Source organism: Cebus imitator, unplaced genomic scaffold (assembly GCF_001604975.1).
Source record: "Cebus imitator isolate Cc_AM_T3 unplaced genomic scaffold, Cebus_imitator-1.0 Scaffold118, whole genome shotgun sequence".
Classification (NCBI taxonomy): Eukaryota; Metazoa; Chordata; class Mammalia; order Primates; family Cebidae; genus Cebus; species Cebus imitator.
Genome location: NW_016107433.1, coordinates 1,139,950 through 1,144,872, shown reverse-complemented (window position 1 = coordinate 1,144,872; position 4,923 = coordinate 1,139,950). Strand labels below are relative to the sequence as shown.

The 4,923-nt window shown below is 47.9% G+C and overlaps 1 protein-coding gene and 1 long non-coding RNA gene across 3 annotated transcripts in view; one reads left to right on the top strand and one right to left on the bottom strand.

Annotated features, from left to right (window-relative positions):
- RANBP10 (RAN binding protein 10) overlaps window positions 1-4,923 on the top strand; it is an 86,581-nt gene that overhangs the window by 23,368 nt on the left and 58,290 nt on the right. The gene's annotated exons all lie outside the window — the stretch shown is intronic.
- Window positions 3,294-4,923, bottom strand: part of LOC108311822 — a 12,380-nt gene continuing 10,750 nt past the window's right edge. The window contains exon 3 of the long non-coding RNA XR_001828373.2: window positions 3,294-3,341. This is a non-coding gene — a long non-coding RNA (uncharacterized LOC108311822). The remainder of the gene's footprint in view (window positions 3,342-4,923) is intronic.

Below are 4,923 nucleotides of genomic sequence, written 5' to 3'. Positions count from 1 at the left end.
TTTTTTTGAGATGGAGTCTCACTCTGTCGCCCAGGCTGGAAGTGCAATGGTGCGATCTTGCTCACTGCAACCTCCACCTCCCTGGTTCAAGCAATCCCCCTTCCTTAGCCTCCCCAGTAGCTGGGATTACAGGCACCTGCCACCACGCCCAGCTAATTTTTGCATTTTTAGTAGAGATGGGGTTTCACCATGTTGTTCAGGCTGGTCTCGAACTCCTGACCTCGTGATCTGCCCACCTTGGCCTCCCAAAATGCTGGGATTACAGGTGTGAGCCACCACACCTAGCCCCCTTTCATTCCTTTTTCTTGTCTAATTGTTTCATCTAGAACTTTCAGTCCTGTCTTGTATAGAAGTGGTGAAAGCAGGCATCTTAGATGAAAGGCTTTCAGTCTTCCACGATTGAGTATGATGTTAGCTGTGGGTTTTTCTTTTTCTTTTTTTTCTTTTTGAGACAGAGTCTTGCTTTGACGCCCAGGCTGGAGTGCAGTGGTGCGATCTGGTCCTCTTGCAACCTCTGCCTCCCCAGTTCAAGTGATGCTCCTGCTTCAACCTCCTAAGTAGCTGGGATTGCAGGTGTCTGCCACCACACCTGGCTAATTTTTGTATTTTTAGTAGAGACGATGTTTCACCATCTTGGCCTTGCTGGTCTCAAACTCCTGACTTCAAGCGATCCACCTGCCTTGGCCTCCCAAAGTGCTGGGAATCCTGCTTCTGTGGTGGCCTAGTGGTTAGGACTCCTGGGTTTCACTCAGGTGGCCCAGGTTTGATTCCTGGTGTGGGAATCGAGGGAATCTGGCTTCAGTTACTCTGGTTACATAGCAATCACAATGCTGGGATTACAGGTGTAAGCCACTGCGCCTAGAGTGGTTTTTCATATATGACCTTTGTTGTGTTGAGGTAGTTTCCTTTTATTCCTACTTTCTTGAGTGTTATTAACTTGTAATTTAATGTGCTATACAATTCACCCATTTAAAGAGTACAATTTAGTTCTTTTTAGTATATTTACAGGGTCTGCTTTGTTTCTGTCAGATTGGTTGGATGGTAGTCTTCAAGTTTATGAAGACTTTCTGAAAGATAGAAAAGTGCACCTTTTGATAGCTTTAAAACACCATGCTTTTGGAAAAGACTTAATGTCATGCAGTATTTGAAGAGTGGGGGCTTATTCTCATTGAACCCTGACTCAGCTGTGACCTCATTGGACTATGCAACCTGGGCTTCTGTGGGGCTGCTCTCTGTGTCATTGACACTTGGAGGTGGAATGGTGCCCAATGTGGGTGTCAGCTTCTGGCTGCTCTCCCCTTAGACAGTCCACTCAGATTCTCAAGTCGAGGCTAGAGTTTGTACAGAGGCTCCTGGGCCATCCACTAATGAACACCATCTTACCTGTGGAGCAGAGTCTATAGGAAGGTGTTTAGGGCTAGCTGCTGGAGAAAGGAGAGGCTTCTCCTGTGGGAAAACCCAAGCAATTTGTGTTTTAAGCACAGGTGCTTTAGTGGTTCCCCATCTCTATAGACTGTTGTAGAACCAGAGCCCTGTTGCAGTGACCAAGAATAATGCTTCTTGAGTGACCTTTGACCTCTCCCATTTGCACATGTGCTTCAAACATAAATCCTTACCTAGTGTCAGGAAGCCTGTGTGCCAAGGATGTGAAGGCATGTGGTGTTAGGCATAGGCCCTGGCCCCTCTGAACAGGGCATGATGAGTGGCTGTTGACTGCTGACTGCAGGGCAGCTGGGGTTGTTTGTTGGTTGGTCAGCTGAGGCACTGAGGGAATGGAGACTGGCTTTTGGCAGCCTCTGCCACGTAAAGTCAGGAAGCTGATTATTTGGGCTGCAGTTTTTCTGAAAAAATGTGCAAGCTTTAATCTAATGGGAATTCTGCCAGCAGGCTAAGACAGCTTCTGCTCCTGATGGTCCTTGAAGCTAGCCCCTCTGGCAGGAGGTGGCAGGCACTTTGTGTGTTTCTGGGAAGGACTAAACAGTCCTGTCCAGCTTCTAGCTATATTTTAGTTCATGTCTTTGATCTTTAAGGATCCAACTCTGTCTCAAATGCTGCTTAAAACAAAGCAAAGACAATTTCCCTTTGAGCCATGAAACTTTGAAGTGCTATTTCTTTCTTTTGCTTTGCTCTTTTCCTTTGTCTCCCTTTTTCCCTAAGCCATGTGGGCCAAGTTATCAGGGCCATATGTTGGGTTGTATCTTTTCCTGGTTCCTGCCCAGCGTGATTGAGATAGCTGGTTTCAGAGGAAGGTGAGTAGGTCAGAGCCTTCCCTTCCTGCCCGATCTTTTATTTGGGTAGTAGAGGCTGCTTCCCCAAATAGAGTGGTGCAGCAAGCCAGAGAAAGGCAAAAGGGCATTTACTGCCAATAAGGGGCTGGCAGGAGCAGAGTATTAGGCCTTTTTTACATTACTAGAATGAAATACCTAGACAGGGTAATTTATAAAGAAAAGAGGTTTAATTGGCTCACAGTTCTACAGGCTTTACAGGAAGCATGGTGCTTGCAAAGGCCTTGGGAAGCTTACAGTCATAGTGGATGGTGACCGGGATCCAGCATGTCACATGGCAAGGACGGGAACAAGTTGGCAGGAGGTGCCATGCTCTTTTAAACAACCAGATTGGCCGGGCTCAGTGGCTCACGCCTGTAATCCCAGCACTTTGGGAGGCCGAGGCGGGTGGATCACCAGGTCGGGAGATCGAGACCACTCTGGCCAACATGGTGAAACCCCGTCTTAAAAAATAATAAATAAATAAATAAATAAATAAACAACCAGATCTCGCATGAACATAGAGTGAGAACTCGTTTATTACTGTGAGGACTGCACGAAGACATTCATGAGGGATCTATCCCCATGATCTTAATACCTGCCACCAGGTCCCACCTCCAACATTGGGGATTACATGTGTACATGAGATTTGGAGAGGACAAACATCAAAACCATATCACTCTGTCCTGGCCCCCCAAATGTCATGTGCTTCTCACATTGCAAAATACAATCATCCCTTCCCAATCAGTAGTCCCCCAGAGTCTTAACTCATTCCACCATTAACTTAAAAGTCCCAAGTCCAGAGTCTCATTTGGAGATGAGTTCCTTCCACTTATGAGCCTATGAAATCAAAAACAAATTTGTTTGTTTTTTGAGACAGAGTCTTGCTCTGTATCCCAGGCTGGAGTGCAGTGGCACAATCTTGGCTCACTGCAACCTCCGCCTACCAGGTTCAAGCAATTCTCCTGCCTCAGCCTTCTAAGTAGCTGGGATTACAGGCACATGCCACCACGCTTGGCTAATTTTTTATTTTTAGTAGAGACAGGGTTTTACCATGTTGGCCAGGCTGGTCTCAAACTCCTGACTTCGTGACCCGCCCACCTCGGATTCCCAAATTGCTGGGATTATAGGCATGAGCCACTGCATCTGGCCAAAAACAAGTTATTTACGTCCAAGATTCAATGGTGGCACAGGCATTGGATATACATTTCCATTTCAAAAGGAAACAGGCAAAAGAAAGGGGCAGTAGACCCCATGCAAGTCGGGGCAGGAATGAAAACTCTAGCATAATCCTTGGCTCCATGTCCTGCATCCAAGGCACCCTGGTTCAAGGGGTGGGTCCCCAAGGTCTTGGACAGCTCCACCGCTGTGGCTTTGCAGGGTGCAGGCCCCATGGCTATTCTCGTGGGTTGGAGTTGAGTGCTTGCAGCTTTTTAGTGCTGAGGTTGCAAGCTGCTGGTGGCGCTACCATTCTCAAGTCTGAAGGGCAGTAGCTCCCTTCCTACAGCTCCACTAGGCAGTGCCATGGTGGGGTACTCTGTGTGGGCCTCCAACTTCACATTTCCCTTCAGCACTACCCTAGTAGAGTTTCTCTGTGGCAGGCTTCTGCCTGGGCACCCAGCCTTCTTTGTACATCTTCTGGAATCTAGGTGAGAACTGCCAAGCCTCCTTCACTGTTGAATTCTGTGCACCTGCAGACTTAATGTCATGTGGAAGCTACCAAGACGTACAGCTTATACCCTCTGGAGTGGTGGCCCAAGCTGTACCTGGGGCCCTTTGAGCCATGACTTCTGGAGCAGCTGGGACGTGGGGAGCAGTGTCCCAAGGCTGTACAGGGCAGCAAGGCCCTGGGCCTGGTCACCAAAACCATTTTCTTCTCATAGGCCTCTGAACCTGTTAGGGGGCTGCCTAGAAGATCTCTGAAATGCCTTTGAGGCCTTTTCCCCATTGTCTTAGATATTAGCATTTGGCTCCCTTTCAGTCATGCTGCTCTCTCTAGCAATTGGGTGCTCCACAGCCTGCTTGGATTCTTTCTCTACCACAAGGACAGGCTGCAAATTTTTCAAACTTTTATGCTCTCCTTCTCTCTTTTCTTTTTGAGATGGAGTCTTACTCTGTGGTTGCCCAGGCTGGAGTACAGTGGCATGATCTTGGCTCGCTACAACCTCCACTTCCTGGTTTAAAGCGATTCTTATGCCTCAGCCTCCTGAGTAGCTGGGATTACAGGAACATGCCACCACGCCCAGCTAATTTTGTATTTTTTTAGTAGAGATGGGGTTTCCCATGTTGGCCAGGCTGGTCACTCTTTCCCTTTTAAATATAAGTTCCAATTTCAAGTCATACTTTTGCTCCTATTGATAGTAGGCTGTTAGAAGCTGCTGGTCTAGGCTGGGCGCAGTGGCTCATGCCTGTAATCCCAGCACTTTGGGACTCCGAGGTGGTGAATCACCTGAGGTCAGGAGTTCGAGAACAGCCTGGCCAACATGGTGAAACCCTGTCTCTACCAAAAATACAAAAATTAGGCGTGGTGGCACATTCCTGTAATCCCAGCTACTCTGGAGGCTGAGGCAGGAGAATCGCTTAAACCCAGGAGATAGAGGTTGCAGTGAGCTGAGATTGCACCATTGCACTCCAGCCCCAGCAACAAGAGTGAAACCGC